Source organism: Diabrotica virgifera, chromosome 1 (assembly GCF_917563875.1).
Source record: "Diabrotica virgifera virgifera chromosome 1, PGI_DIABVI_V3a".
Taxonomy (NCBI): Eukaryota; Metazoa; Arthropoda; class Insecta; order Coleoptera; family Chrysomelidae; genus Diabrotica; species Diabrotica virgifera.
Window position 1 is genome coordinate 298,851,515 of NC_065443.1, and position 17,558 is coordinate 298,869,072.

At 36.5% G+C, this 17,558-nt stretch overlaps 1 protein-coding gene across 2 annotated transcripts in view; it reads left to right on the forward strand.

Annotated features, from left to right (window-relative positions):
- The first annotated feature begins 2,010 nt into the window (after positions 1–2,010).
- Positions 2,011–17,558, forward strand: part of LOC114329393 (perilipin-2) — a 60,831-nt gene continuing 45,283 nt past the window's right edge. For both annotated transcript variants that reach the window (XM_028278476.2, XM_028278479.2), the window contains exon 1: positions 2,011–2,254. The gene's annotated coding sequence lies outside the window, so the exon portion shown is untranslated. The remainder of the gene's footprint in view (positions 2,255–17,558) is intronic.

A 17,558-nucleotide genomic window follows, 5' to 3' on the forward strand; every position in this document is an offset into this window, starting at 1 on the left:
GAATTTTTTTTTGCGAAAGCTGGATTGCAAAATTTATTTTGCAAAATCTATTAAACCGATCTTAATAAAATTTACAGTATTGTTTTACCGTATCATAAAGTTTTTCTGTGTGAAATATGATGGTCTTAAGTCTAGCATAAATGGTTGAGAAACGTAAAATGCGAATAATTGTTTTTGTATGGTTTTTTTCGCAATTATTGCTATCTTGCAACAAGGGTGACTATTTTTTTAAATTTTAACCCATTCTATATTGTAGGAAATTTAATTACGCAACTTTTAGGTTAATACAACTTTTCTCGAAAGTGAATACTTTTAAAGTTATAATCAAAAAACGAAGAAAAAAATCGAATTTTTCCTTCATTTTTTGACATTTTAAATATTTAAACAATGTTCCGGACCTTTTTGAGAGGGAGGATAACTGAAGTATTATTATTTGAGTTATTTTCAAGCAATTTCTGCAAAAAAATTTGAGTCACCTCTCAACGTCCAAATGTACTAATATGTTTACAGATGCGCCCTGGTCTATTGGTTTATTTGAAAGTTCTGTCGTTGATTTATTTTACGCTGCATTGATTTATTAGGGCTTTTCATCGATTGTCATTTATTTCGAGCTTCTGTAATATAATGTTGTATAATCCGTGTATAATATTAATATACGCGGATTATATGAAATATAATATGACAGAAGCTCGAAACAAATGAATGTTGTTGAAAAGCCCTTTTGACGCTGTATAAGGCTTTTCATGCACAGTCATTTATTTCGAGCTTCTGTCATATGTCGTATAATCCGTGAATATTAATATTATACACAGATTATACAACATATGACAGAAGCTCGAAACAAATGACAATCGATAAAAAGTCCTATTGATTTAAAAAACTAAGTTTTCAATCTAAGAGCACATAAAACAACATCCAAAAATGTTACTCTACATCCCACCAGACTGAAAACAATGGGAACCTTCTCTGGTTACACCTCCGAGGCTTCTACAATTTGCAAGCCATAACGGATGCTAAGACTAAGGAAGATGAGGGAATTTTACAATTTATAATTCACGTCCCATCTGCTCAGCACGGTAAAGTTGCAACGAGAATGGTTCCCTTCGTACTACAATCAGAGTAAACATGTAAATCAAAAATGAATAGCCATTTTCAATTTTGTTGCAACACTAAACTACAGCCGCATCATTATTCCAGTTTAATAAGAGAGTGCAGCAAGCACCTCTACCGGTTTCGAAACGTATTAGCCTCTCATCAGGAGGCACATATGCTGCTCTCTCTGACCCAACTAGGATAAACCTCGGCGTGCAGTCACGGATTTCAACGAACGAAATGGCAGGGATGCGCTAGCGGCAACTGCTAGCAAAAAACTAAGTTTTAAATCTAATAGCACATAAAACAACATCCAAAAATGTTGTTCTACATCCTACCAGACTGAAAACAATGGGAACCTTCTCTGGTAACACCTCCGATGCTTCTACAATTTGCAAGCCATAACGGATGCTGAGACTAAGGAAGATGAGGGAATTTTACAATTTATAATTCACGTCCCATCTGCTCAGCGCGGTAAAGTTCCAACGAGAAACGAGAATGGTTCCCTTCGTACTCCAATCAGAGTAAACATTACCGCGTACTCCAATCGTACTCCAATCAGAGTGCTTGCTGCACTCTCTGATTGAACTCACGATTGAACTGGAATAATGATGCGGCTGTAGTTTAGTGTTGCATCGAACTTGAAAATGGTTATTCATTTTTGATCCTATTGATTTATTTGACATTTCTATCAGTAAGCGCTAGTCGAAAATGAATGTGAAACTTCGAAACCCAAAAATAATTTGGGCTGGAAAGGGTTAAAGGCGATATTTTTTGCCTTTTTGAACAGGAATCTGCAAATAAACCGAATCAGAAGTTTTTTCATACGGAAGCGACCTCGCAACATGGACTATATACGCCATTGTCACACCATAACGTGTATTCATTTGAACGGATGAGTTCCACACCACGGGACTTTGGACTTCGCTGTAAAGTGGCGGGTACAGTTGAGTCATAGGTACATCGACCATATTCCATTCCATTGCTCGAATACATGTTATCGTTTAATACTAGGGAAACTTCCTTCTATAAATAAATAGCGTCTACGTGCATTTTCTACCATTCTCGATTTGTATTTCAGTGACAAGTGATCGTGCTATTTTTGACTGTTTCTCAGTGTTTTTATCAGTTTTCTTGTTTACTTTCGTATTTACCGGCAAATGTAAGTAACTATTTTAATTATTATTTAGATAATCTGTTTATTTGGAATTTGGGGGGTTACTACATACTTATGGCTTTAACTTCAGTTTTAAATCGCCGGCTTCTATTCCATTCATAGTTTATTGGAAGAAACGGAAGTGGCTACTAAATGCCAAGACGGGTATATAAATAACCAATATAATATACAGGCTGTTTGGTAAAGAATGGGCCATAGCTTAACCTTAGAGTTCTGAGGTTAAAATAGGTCGATTTAAGCTAACTTACCTTAGTACAAAAGTTGATAATAACCGAAATACCAAAGTTAAACTTTTATTTTACTTATTTTTGAATATTTCCTGACAGGCATGGGACAACAACACGAAATGTGGTAAGTGGTGCTCGTACTGTACACCCTACTAAACTATGCTAAACAAACGTTTCTGGCTACTACCAGAGGCGTACGACGGGGGAACGTGAATAGTTGATCCTTACCAAATTCTAAGCCACTGGCGGCATTTCTATTTGAGTGCAATGTTTTCATTCTCCAATACTTTCTATGTAAATAACATACTCTTCATTAGTAACGATAGAGCCATTAGTTTTCGAGATATTTAAAGCTAAAAACGGAGGAGCATAATACATTAATCAAAATAAGTGTGCCTTTTCATTTTTAACTTCAAATATAGTCGGTTCGCTAAACTCAGACACAACTGGCTAATGATTTTAGTGGGTAATTTTTTTGTTTTTTGCCAATTTTGCCAAAATTGGCAAAATGACTAACCATTTAGTTATTATTAACTATTTAGTAATTAGTTTTTTGAAATTACTTACTAAAATTACTAGCCAATTGTGTCTGATTTTAGCGAACCGACTATATCTGGAAAACTAATGACTTTATCCTTACGAATGAAGAGTATATTATTTGCACAGAAAGTATTGGAGAATCTAAAAATTATGAGAAGTTTTATCAGTGGCGTAGAATTTGGGAAGGGTCAACCATTCACTTTCCCCTGTCGTACGCCTCTGGTATTAACCAGAAACGATTATTTAACATAATTTAGTAGGGTGTACAGTACCTACACTTTCTGCCAAGTATCATAAGGATATGTCAAATAGTTTTATAGTACCGGGCACACATAATTCTTAAAGTTTTAAATAAAGAATAAATTATTAAAAAAAAAGAATACTGTAAAATAATTTGAAATATCCGTGTCATACTTGGCAGAAAGTTTAAGCACTGTACACCCTACTAAATTATGTTAAATAATCGTTTCTGGCTACTACCAGAGGCGTACGATAGGGGAAAGTAAATGGTTGACCCTTCCCAAATTCTACGCCACTGGTGAAACTGCTATTTTAGCATAATTTTTGGATTCTCCAATGCTTTCTATGTAAATAATATACTCTTCATTCGTAAGGATAAAGTCATTAGTTTTCGAGATATTTGAAGTCACAAATGAAAATGCACGCTTATTTTGATTAATGTATTATGCTCGTCCGTTTTTAGCTTCAAATATCTCGAAAACTAATGGCTTTATCGTTACGAATGAAGAGTATGTTATTTACATAGAAAGTATTGGAGAATCAAAAAATTTCATTAAAATAGCAAATCCGCCAGTGGCGTATAATTTGGGAAGGGTCAACCATTCACATTCCCCGGTCGTACGCCTCTGGTAGTAACCAGAAACGTTTGTTTAACATAATTTAGTAGGGTGTACAGTACCAGCACCACTTACCAAATTTCGTGTTGTTGTCCCATGCCTGTCAGGAAATATTCAAAAATAAATAAAATAAAAGTTTAACTTTGACACCCTGTATTTCGGTTATTATCAACTTTTGTACTAAGGTAAGTTAGCTTCAATCGACCTATTTTAACCTCAGGAATCTGAGGTTAAGCTATGGCCCATTCTTTACCAAACACCCTGTAGATTAGTTACTTTAATTATTAATAATTGTGTTTTCATATTTTGCAAGACGAAGTATGTACTTCAAACACAATTAAAAAGAAACAAAATATACAATACACTTTACCCCATTTTCCAAAATTCGTTAAAAAAAATCTATACCTACCTAATATTTAAGCTGACATGTTTTAATGAAGCTTAAACTTCATGTAGTATTTGTTAGATTCTAGGTTTTCAAACTAAAAAACAGATATTTTCAAGACCATCGGTCTAAAAAAATCTTGAAAGATTTTATAGGTGTAATCATCATCATTACCACTGATAGTTCGACAACCCTTTAGGTTTTAGATTGTTCTAGAGGTTTCTTGCAGTCTGATAATTTTGGTTTGTTTTTCTGGTTAGTAATTTTTAAAATTTTCAAATCTTGTTCGACTTGTGCCATATATCTGAGTTTTGGTCGTTGTATGAGCTCTTAAAACAGTTAGACCTCCTACAGTGGGTCCATTGTATCACCCCTATCTTAGGGACCAGGTCCATAAGAGCCTGGTCTTCGGCGTTTCTGGAGCCCAGGCTGCACCGGGCTCTCATGTCTGTCAGAATCAGCAGGGTCTGCAAATCTGAGCTCCTCCTGTCGATGCTACCCCGAACGTCTAATCTCCCAAAAACCTTATGGTCTCACAGAAAGCCACAAGTGTCTTCAAAGGCAACACTCTCAACTCTCACAGGATCTCTGCCAATCCCAGGATCTGCCACCTCTGATAGGCCAATGACGGGTATTGCCAGGGGACATGTGAGGACAGTTTCTCCTCCTCATTGCAGATGAAGGTGCCGTCGGAGTCCACAGTGGCTACCAGGGAGCATCTTCCACGATCTAGAAGAAGCAGTTGGACTGTGAGACTTTTTTATGGTCCCACTATGTGAGCCTAGCCTGTCTCAAACCTCCACAACTGCCCCAGGAGTCATGGAACATCCGCAGAAGAAGCTCCCTGAGACTACCCCGACCAGTGCTGAAGGGCACCCCAATCACAGGTTCGGGTCCCACAGGCAGAGAGGATGGGCCCCGTCTTGCCAGAGCGTCAGCCCGTTCATTACCTTCAACACATATGTGTGTCCCGGTACCCATACCAACCTAACCCTGTTGGTCAGCGCAACATCATCCAGTGCTCTCTTGCACTCAAGAACCAGCTTAAAGATGATCTTGGGCGTTTCCAAAGCCCTTAGCGCTGCCTGGCTGTCAGAGCAGATAGAGATGGTCCTGCATAAGCAAGCCCTGCCTGCAATCTCTTGAGCGCATACCAGGATCGCAAATATCTCGGCCTGAAAGACTGATGCATGAGAGCCGAGAGCCTGGCTAGACGCAAATCCGACTCCACCACTATACAGAGTTGTAACCAGGATGATCCTATGGGGGGGGGGGGAGGGGGTTACAACTACTTGATGGTCTCTGGGGGGTATGGAATAGTAATGGTGTTAAGCGTATAGAGCTCAAAGTACATCCAAATCTAGGGGGTTATAACCCCCAACACCCCCCTGGTTACGCCTATTCCACTATACACTCCAGCATGTGCCCGCTCGTCTATTCTGGACCCAATTCTGAACCAGGTAACCCATTTCGACAGATTTGTATGGGTTCTCATAATACCCACTCATCCCGGTCAGGGAATTGAACCAAGAAGGAGGGTGAGAACTCAAATTGAGAGATCATGCTGTCCTGTACCATAGAAAGCACAGGACAACACTCGATAGCCTGTCTCCAAATGTCACAATGGCCCATTCAAGTGTCTTAATTTGTTTATTTCTAATGCATCTTTATTGTGATTTTACGATTTAAGTATACGAATCGAAAAGACGAAATTCAGAAGCGAACGAATTTTTTCTACGCGCGTGCAAAAATGTCTACTTTCGCGCACGCGTTTTAGTTTAGAAAGTTTTACTTTTCCGCACGCGTTTTACTTTCCGCACGCGTTTTACTTTTCCGCACGCGTTTTACTTTTCCGCACGCGTTTTACTTTTCCGCACGCGTTTAGATATTTTAATATGGCCTTAAAATAATTATAATACATGCAATAAACTAATATTTAGATATTATTTACTATTTTATTTCAAATGTATCTTATTGTGTTCCTGTTTTAATGAAATTAACGCGGCAATTCGATGAAATAAAATTATTTTGACATAATATTCGAAAGTCAAATCGGTAGACAATAACAGTCGTTTTGAATCATCGTCATGGAAACCAAGATCGTCGTCATGCTAACTAATTATATTGAAAATTTGGTTTTGACAACCTTGTCAAAGAATTAATTTGTGTAGGTATTTTCAGTAGTAATTGCACAAGAGCTCTAAAATTATTGAATTTTTCCCGAGTGTCACTTTGGCAGTTTTAATTTCACGAGCCGAAGGCGAGTGAAATTATGTCAAAGTGTCACGAGGGCAAAAATTCTATATTAATTTTAGAGTTCGAATGCAATTTGTTGCGATTATTTCATGAATAAAACTGTTCAAAACCAAAATTTTATTGTAATTTATAGATGTAAGTACCAATTAGTGAAATTAAACACACAGTTGTTATAAATATGTATTTGACGGTTGAAAGTCATCACTTTTATAATTTTTAAAACATTTGTCATTAATGTCACTGAATGTATTTTTTCGTAGCAACGAAGGGCATCTGACGTAATATGCTTAACGACGGGAGATTATCAAAAATTATCACCTTAATTTGCATGTCTGTAGCTTTCTATTGGTCAGAATCTCCTATGAATGAAATAATCATGTTAATTAAATTATTTAATTAAGATTTGGTAATTTTTTAAAGACTCGTAGAAAAATTATGTTCCTAACTCTTGCAGAAAGTCTCTTTTCCGCACTCGACTTCTTGTCGAACTACCGCTTCGCGTCGCCGTCGTTCGGCAAACTGCAGTCGCGTGCGGAAAAGTATGACTTTCTGCACTTGTTAGGAAAATAACTATATTAACGTTTCATTTGTCTATGCCATAAAAGAAAAAAAAAACGTTTCATTTCGGAGTAAATATTTTTGTCTAAAAGAATGCGTAAACTGATAAAGTGATCTTCACATAATAAAACTAGGAAACGTATCATAGGCCTACTTTCTCCATATAAACAAAAATTACGTGAATTATACGTGAAGTCACTAGAAGAAGCACATACCATTATAACTTTCTCTGAGAATATCGCTATAGAAGTCGAAAACATCTAATCGACGACTTCTTGTTTTCTAATTAACGTTTATTAATAGATATTGTAATTTGACCTACAATAGTCGTAAATATGTATTTTTGGTTATCTTTATACTCGTAGTAAACAGCTACTTGAAATTTGGACTTTTAAAATAAATTATCTTTTGGCGTCACTGCAATAGAACTTTATCTCCTATTGTTAAATTTATACTAAAAGGTAACAAGTTATCTAGTACCTAAACCTACTTAAAATATATGATTAACAATTATTGTCACTATAGATAATTATCAAATGTTTTATTCATGTTGGTTCGATGTTGCTGATTAACAATTAACAAGTACAGTAGAACATAAAAGAAACATACAGTAGAAAGTGAAAAACATAAAAAAATTCAAGACAAAAACTTAAAAACATGTTTATTATAAAGAGTAAACTCAGAAAATTTAACAATGTACGATTAATAGGGCTTTGGTACGATTAAAAGGTTAAACATTACGTCGGTTCTCTTTAGTATAGTTTAAAAGGGATCCTATTGTGCTATCCCGTGGGCACTTTGTTGCTAAAATGTAAAACCCATATTTTTTGGTTTCTAATATATTTGTAATGCAAAATCACTTGGTCGTCCAAAAATCGTTGCGGGAGGGGACCGGTGGGGAGCCTTACAAAAAAAAACTGCAATTTTTTTTTCGTCGTTTTTCGGATGTGCAATATTCGAAAATTCATTCCTCAAATTTGCATACCCATCCGGACATTAGAAATATTTGTTTTTAATTTATAAAAATACGTCAAACCATTGTTGTATATGGAGCGCCTTCATATAAAATCACTTGCCCTGAAAACCCATATTTTTAAAATCGTTTACATCGCTCTATCTCGAAAAATATTGGGTCTAGCAAAAAATGGCTTTCTATAAACGTTATAGACCAAACATCAGAGAGCATGTTAGTGTTTTTGGAATTTTGATTGGATAATTAGTTTAAGAAAAAATTAAATAAATCGAACGGCATGTCACGACGGACAGTGCTGAACGCAGAGATGCGAGGAAGGGCGAGATTCTATGCGAGAGTCAATCCCTAATCGACTCTACTGACCGGGATGTTGTTAGGGTCGTTTTTTCATTGTGAAGCCGATTTTAGTGGTGATGAATACTGCTAGCGTACTAAATAGAGACTTTTTTTGGCTCGTTTTGTTGTCATATTAACACTTTTGGAATATTGTACGTGTTAAGTGATAGTAGTAGTTATATTATCATAATATTAATAATAGGTATTGTTTTAGCCATACGGCTCACACTCCGTCAAAGGGGAAAATTCACTTATCCCAGATACTTACGATATCAAAAGGATTGAGATCTGGTGGGACTCGTTCCGTGTTATCGAGCCCTAGATGACTTAGTACGTCGAGGTATCCCCAAAAATGTTCTTACAGATTCAATTGTTTTATCATTATAAACCTTATTAAGGACGTCGTAAAATGGTTAAAGTTCAAAAGCTTGGTATGTACATATTATCTAAAATGGCATCGGTTTTCCCTGGAATTAGTTTCGGAATCAAGAACAAAGGATAGTAATACAAACAATTACATCTACGTACCTATTTCTTAATTACTAGATATACAGAAGGACCAGCACAGCCTAAAAGCCAATTCTTATACAGAGGTATTAATAATCATGACACAGCTTCGCTTGATGTCAACTTATGGGCTCGTATAGCTTTATTGTACTTTTTAACAGATAAAATACCATCAATTGTGGACTGAGCATATAGACCACTGTCCAACCATATATCAGCAAGTCCAGAATCTGTCATAAACTGACCAATTATTTTGAGGAAGTTCATAACAATGTAGAAGCCACCTAGACGAATAACTACATTCCATGTGTCTTCTGGCTTGGACCATTGGAGCTCTTTAGCTTTATAATAGATCGCTTGGTCAAATGTCAGTATGGTGTATCTGTTATTTAGCTTCTTAGCAATTTCACTGCACTTTCTGATAACAGTCCAAACGGTATCATATTCTGACGAGACATGGGGTAGAAAAGGTAAGTAGCCATAGGTCGTTACATGTGATTTATCCTCCAAAGTCAGTTTATGAAATCCTGACCACTGTGGGATAACGGTTTCATTCCTAACAGAGTCCCTCATTCTGCAAATGCTCCATGCCATGTTACGACATGGTATGTTATTATTAAGATTCTGGCTCTTTATGCTCTGTTTATTTTCTTCTGATTGTACTTTTCTTTTTGATTTCTCAAAATAACTTTTATGAAGGGAATGAAAATCATTAGGTATTGTCAGCTTCTGATTATATGGCCAAAATTTAAATTGTCCAGGTATATCTTCATTCAATGGTCCTCTCTGGAAGGCAGCAATTTGGGTTCCGTGAAAAGTAAGTGATTTGTCCAAGGTCTCTTCCAAAATGTCAATGTTGTCAGCGGCAAATTGGACAAATCTGTCGGGTACCAATTGTCTCTGTATGGTCACATGATAATTCTCCAAGTAAAGTTGAATTTCTTCTTGGGAGATGCTGTTACGCACTCGTAAGAGTATTGATGTATGAAATTGAATGACCGCAGGCGTGTTTTGCTTCAATGAGTTTTTTGATCTTTTTTAGTGATGAACTAAAAGTCCTAACCCAATACGCTTTGGAGTTTTTATTTTTCCCTTTGAGCAGGCAAAAATAATGTCTTGGCCAATGGTTAGGGTTTCAGTCTCCTTTTCATTATCGCTTTCATTTCGGACTATAAGGTTAACAAGAGAATACAAGCTTTCAGGAATAGATTTTGGTAGTCTCTAACATTCATTTTTTTTAAGTCGGGCTCAGTTGACATCTTGTTTATCTCACTTCGGATAGTTTGGCAGATTTTGACTAGAATGTGTTGCTCCGATGCACCGAAACTGAAACTGAGAGTGTCAGATTCGTCGTGGTTGTGCACGATTGTCTCAATTGCCTGTTCTTTCGAGAACTTCCTTAAAAATATTGTGGGCTCGTTTTGTCTAGGAGACCTTACTGATTCAACAGCATCCCCAAAATGGTTTTTCTTTTTTTTAATTCTTTGTTTCTCGCTCATGTCGTCAATGCCACTAATTTCACGATACCTGTTGCCAATCGATTTTGTATTGTATCCTTTACCTTTCTCAAAACCCTTTCTCCATTTCTTCCAAAAGTTTCCCAAATGCTTCATTTTCTGTTTTGTTAATATCAGTATTTCCAACAGATTTTTTATTTAGATTGTGTAATTCAGTTGAAACGCAAACGGCATGATATTTTGTTTCCGAGGCAATTAAGTCGTCTCCAGTTCTCGCAAAGAACACAGGGTTGCTTCGTGATATAGCTCTTATTTTTTCTTGTATATTATTAGTCATAACTTGGCATAGTTTTTGTTTCGGTGAGCGGTGCAAAAGATGCACTTTTGTGAATTAAAAGGTGATCGCAAGGGCCGTTTTTGCAAAATATCTTCTCTACGAAATGTCAGTTTGGTATTTTTTGACTTGTACGAGTCAATGTTCTTTGAGCTCGTATAGGATTTGTAACAATTTTTGTGCCATTTAAAAAAATCTTGATTTTGTAGATCATCAAATTTTGAGAATATATGCCGCATATATTTATCATTATCGTCATGACAATTTTTCATACGTTCACTCGTGCATTGAATAATTTTTTTTTAGATATTTCTTGAGAATTAACCAACCTTCCTCGTTCCAAACAAATAAGACACACATTTTGAATAAAAACGTCTTGTCCGACATCAGATTTTCGGAAAGAAACATGCCTTAATCTGATTTTTGACTCAAGTTAGCTGTCAGAGCTGCTGCTGTTTGTTAAATCCATTTCTAGATGGATACAAAAATTTTTTAGCTGTAATACTAATAAGTAGGTACAATATTGTTAACTTACCAATAGGTTTAATTAATCACTTTTAATAATATAATTAACACAGAAGAACTTTATTATGTCTTACTTAAAATCTCACTGGATTTCGCGCTAAAACTAAAGCTTATAATAGTAAAGAATTTAAAGAAAGAACAGCATCTCAAGGCAAAAACGACCCTAACAACATCCCGGTCAGTAGAGTCGATTAGGGGTTGACTCCCGCATAGAATCTCGCCCTTCCTCGCATCTCTGCGTTCACCACTGTCCGTCGTGACATGCCGTTCGATTTATTTAATTTCTTCTTAAACTAATTGTCCAATCACAATTCCAAAAACACTCACATGTTCTCTGACGTTTGGTCTATAACGTTTATACAAAGTCATTTTTTGCTAGACCCAATATTTTTCGAGATAGAGCGATGTAAACGATTTTAAAAATATGGGTTGTCAGGGCAAGTGATTTTATATGAAGGCGCTCCATATACAACAATGGTTTGACGTATTTTTATAAATTAAAAATAAATATTTCTAATGTACGGATGGGTATGCAACTTTGAGGAATGAATTTTCGGATATTGCACATCCGAAAAACGACGAAAAAAAAAATTGCAGTTTTTTTTTGTAAGGCTCCCCACCGGTCCCCTCCCGCAACGATTTTTGGACGACCAAGTGATTTTGCATAACAAATATATTAGAAACTAAAAAATATGGGTTTTACATTTTAGCAACAAAGTGCCCACGAAAATCTTTTCTAGAAGCCTTTTGCCAGTCCATTTACTCTACTATCTTGTAGTCAACTTGACTCCAAAAATATTGTCCACACTCTTGCGAGAACGTTTGCAGACCTAAAGCGCATTCTTAAAGAAGGCGGTCATGTTCTTCTGACGCATGGAGGTATACCGATTTGACGCAGAGATGTTGAACCATTTACGCATAAACATTACATCGACCAGTAACGCAGCAGAGTTCTGCTCCACATAACGTACGTAGAGCCACATCCAGAGCTTTAGTGGCATCTGTGCGTGACACTCGATCTGGCACGGAAACTTTTCATCGCTTTCTTCATCTTCATTAGGGTTGCCTTTACGTTGAACTAACTTACAATGTCTTCATCCATAAATTCTTGATGCCCATTGTTGTCAGCTTTAATTCATTCTGTAATTGCACTTTCTTCTTCAGTTTCAAATCCTGGAAGTTATTGACGACTTAGGAGGTCATCTTGTAACGGAGCTTGGAAAAATGGAGCTTCTTTAAATTGTAAATCTGGCGACAACTTCTTCAACAATTTTCTAATTAAAGTCTCAGGGCAGTTGTCTCAGGCCTAAGCCTCCCAATAAATCACATCTTTTACGGTGATATTTTTCAGGTTGTCAATAATGGAAATTGCCTCACTTTCTAATACAGCCCGTACTCATTTTTGAAGTTATACTTCTTTAGGAGCGATTGCGCCTAAAGGAAACATACGCAGAGTTAAAAACACAAACAAAATTGCTAGGTCTGGAAGTTAACACAGAAAAAACAAAAATAATGATACAGACGAGAAGAAATATAGTCCCACAAAACATTATATGTACATCAAGATGACATCGAAACAGTTAGAAAGTTTACATACCTGGGGGTAATGCCGACGGATCAAAAGATGGAGAAATACGAAAGAGAATAACGCAGGCAAACAGAGCTTATTTTGCATTCTCCCTTATATTTTGGTCTAAAAATGTCCACCGAAATACAAAGATGAGATCTATAAAACCTTAATTCGACCAATAGCATGCTATGGCAGTGAAGCATGGTCCTGAAAGAAACATCCAAAAACAAACTCGACATATTCGAAAGGAAAGTACTGAGGAGAATACTAGGACCAGTTAGGGAAAACGGAATCTTCAGAAGTCGATACAACAACGAGCTTTATCAACTTTATAATATAAGGAAACACCCCTGTCAGACTTCATTAGAATACAAATATTGCAATGGGCCAGACATGTGATATGGGAGAGGATAGGCTACCAAAAAGAGCACTGAATGCTAGAATGCAGGGAAAGAGACCGGTTGGAGAACCAAGAAAGCGCTGAGAAGACACAGTAAGTTTTTAGAGGAAATGGCACATAAAGAAGAAAATGCATGTAATGGATATTTTATGTTGAATTTTCACGACCATCGAGTGAATATAGCCAAATTTATCGCAGAGTCATCCACAATTAGATCTCTTGATTGGTCTACAACCGGGGCAAGCATGACAGCCATCACCAATTTCATCACAATTAATACAATAAAATTCATCTATTTTATTACGAGGAAGACGAAAAGCCCTAGATACAAAGTTTGCTACATTTATACAATTAGAATAATTGAAAAAAAATAATCAACAATAATTTAAATCCAAGACTTTTCGTTAAGAAACTGCTTTCTAGCTGCATCCTGTATCTCCGGCTTTTACAATATTGTAATAAACGAGCGTTCGGGTATTTATATACGACTTTATTATTTATTTATACAAGTTTACTTTACAAACTTTAGCTTAAGACTAAACTTTATTTACAAATATGCCCGTATTTATACCCAGTTGTTATTCTGGAACAATCGACGCCCATCTCTAGCTATCAGCGTGTTCCGCCTACGGGTCGTACCTTCGAGAAGTTCCTCCTCCTTTCCGCCGAGGCCTAGATCATTCGATGACGTCATTCTCGAGGTGTTTACTGTTATACGGCGGTCGGCCAAGATTTCTCTTTTGTTACAATATATAGGTAAGCACAAGAGACGACGAATATAAAAGAAAGCAAATAAAGGACACTTTGGCCACGTATTTACCTTCTTTTCGTCTAGGAAAAGGACCGAAAGACAGTTTCAGGTACTCACATCTGAGTAAAGATGAAAAAGATAAAGGCAGTTTTTGTTTTTATTTGATTCAGAGTTGGACCACCATCTCCATATAGCTATTTCAGCATCTATGGCATCCTCAGTGAAGCTATGCAGTCACAACTCTGAAACAAATATCAACAATCCTGCCTGTTTAAGGGAAGATATCGCGATGCAATGTTTCCACCTTTTGAGACGCAAAACAGCGACATCTCTCGTAATACGAGGAAGACGAAAAGCCCTAGATACAAAGTTTGCTACTTTTATACAATTAGAAGAATTGAAATAAAAATAATAAACAATATTTTAAATCCAAGACTTTTCGTGACTGCACAGCTTCACTGAGGATGCATAGATGCTGAAATAGCTATATGGAGATGTGGTTCAACTCTGAATCAAATAAAAACAAAAACTGCCTTTATCTTTTTCATCTTTACTCAGATTTGAGTACCTGAAACTGTCTTTAGGTCCTTTTCCTAGCAGTGGCGGTTTCTCCATAAGTGCACATGTGCACGTGAACCCCCAAAATTATTTTCACACCAACATTCATATATGTAATATTTATCATTCTATAAATAACATTTTAATCTAACTATACAGTAATTGAAATTCGAAATAACAGATCCAAGGAGTTTATAAGTACCTATCTAATAGGTAACATTTATGTATTTTTATTCTATTTCAAAGGAGAAAGTTCACGGATGCGAGGCCTTAGACAGAACCCCGCGTTCACCGCTCTCACAGTGGTTCCTATACCAATGACTTTTCATACTACAAAATACAACTCATCACCCACCCCGCTACCCGCTCTAGCCCACAAGTTTACAGCTTGTTTACATGGGCGGTTTGCCAACGTTTGACGCCGCGGTTTACCTGAAAAACCCAACCGCCGTGGTTCGTACACATGAGAGCGATTGACTGGCGGTCTCATTCCTCCCCTAGTAAACTTACAACCGCCGCGATTTGACGACGGAAAGGTTGCATGTGTACGATTTTGAGCGGTTGCATTTGTTTCTATGTTAAACTGGAACCGCGGCGGTTGGGTTTTTCAGGTAAACCGCGGCGTCAAACGTTGGCAAACCGCCCATGTAAACAAAGCGTTAGATGGCCACAGGATCACAAGTGGGATGTGATCTTATGGCATGATCTTTGGTGTTTTCAATGTGCACGGCACACGTATGTTTAAATTTTGCTTTCATGAAGTTCGAATTTCGGAACTATATTAACAATGGAAGGATTTGTGGACGGAAATGTTAGCGTGGAATATTTAAAATCAATTAAATTTTCTTCATTATATTTAGAAGAAAAATTAAAAATGCTGAAACCAAATTTGTTAGTTAAGAATGTACCAAAGTGCTAACGTCGGGATTATAAATGATTATTTAAAATGGAGATTTGTGTAAAAACTTACAAATTGTGTAGGTGTGAAGCACATATTTGGAGAAGAGGAAGCATAATGAATAAAATAGAAGATACGATTTTAACTATCCAGTTGGAATTCCAGATTGGAATTCTCCAATTATGTACTTGTTACGATGCCAGTGACAACTGCAGAAACAGAACGATGTCTCTCTGCATTGAAACGTATCAAAACTTTCCTTAGAATAGCTATGGGCCAGGATCGATTAACTGCACTCGCAATGTTTTCAATAAAAAAAAAAATGATTCATGAAATTCCAAATTTTACTGAATTTGTTTGTGAATAATTTATCCAAAAAATAACAGGCGACTGACTTTCGTTACAAAACTTGCTTGTAACATTTAAACACTAAATTATAATTTTAAGTCAATAAAATACATTATTTATTGTAATTTTTAATAAGGTCCTTTGATTTTTACAATTTGAAGACACTCAAAAACCTTTACCTACGGAAATAGGGTCTCAAGATCTTTTTATAGTTAACATTATGTGTGCACCCCCAATATTTTAAACCAGGCGCCGCCACTGTTTCCTAGACGAAAAGAAGGTAAATACGTGGCCAAAGTGTCCTTTATTTGCTTTCTTCTACAGTGCCGGCAAGAAAAATCTTTACATTGCCAAATAAATCACCAAATTTGAAGACAATTTGCATGTGTTCTTTCTGCGCTTGGAGGGGAGGGTAGGGGAGGGGGATAGCGTACTTGCGACGACAATTATCTGTAGTTTACGGACCTCTTGGCTTATTTAGGGTATTCTGCGCGTTTGCACCGTAAACAGTTGGCTTTGTGCGGGTAGTCAGTGTTAAACTTCCTCTCATTTACCGCGTAAAATTTGAGATCGTCAAATTCTAAATTGAACTGACAAATATAGGTCGAAAGAAACTCACAAAAGAGGAGAAGGTTCATGCTTTAACATTACTCGAGAGAGGAGACTCTGTAATTACCGTATCACGTGATATTGGTGCTTCAAGAGGGGCTATTTATCAACTGAAACGTTGCAGCCGAATGTTTCAATTGATAAATAGCCCTTTTAAAGCACCAATATCACGTGCTACGGTAATTACAGAGTCTCCTTTCTCCAGGAATGTTAAAGCACGAACCTTTTTCTCTTTTGTGAGTTTCTTTCGACCCATATTTGGCAGTTCAATTTAGAATTTGACGATCTCAAACTTTAAGCGGTAAATGAGAAGAAGTTTAACACTGACTACCCGCACAAAGCACACTGTTTACAGTGCAAATGCGCAGAATACCACAAATAAGACAAGCGCTCCGTAAACTACAGATAATTGCCTCGCAAGTACGCTATCCCCCTCCCCTACCCTCCCATCCAAGCGCAGAAAGAACGCATGCAAAATGTCTTCAAATTTGGTGATTTATTTGGCAATGTAAAGATTTTTTTTGCCGGCACTGTATATTCGTCGACTCTTGTGCTTATATATTGTAAAAACCGGAGATACAGGACGCAGCCAGGAAGCAGTTTCTTAACGAAAAGTCTTAGATTTAAAATATTGTTTATTATTTTTATTTCAATTATTCTAATGGTAGGGGAGCAAAGTATGCTAAATGTGCAGTCATTCGAGCGTTATGGGGACCTATTGGGTTGTGAAGAGTAGGTCCTAAAACCAAAAAAAGTTAAGTAAAATTTTTCATTTTAGTGGGCGCTTGCCATTTTTTAATTTAATTTTCCATTTCCAATAATCGTTTTTTCCGATTATAACGCCATCTATCCACAATTCGAAAAAATGTTTCGAATAAAAGTTACTTATTTTTACGTAAGGAATCCAAATCTTCAATAAAAAATGGGGGCTTCTATTTAAGATTTTAAAGTAACCCCCCACCCCAACTCCTTGGGGAGTCGTGTTTGGTGCCATTCGATAGATTTTTTAAAAGTATCGAATAAGTGTATTTTACAGTTTTTTGATCTGATGTTCATTTCGCGAAATATCGCGGGATTCGTATTTAAAATATTAAATTTACCCCCCCACCCCTCTCCGTGGGAAGTCGTTTTTGGTATCATTCGATAGATTTTTAAAATATATTGAGCACATATTTTTTAGTTTTTCGATCTGTCATTTAT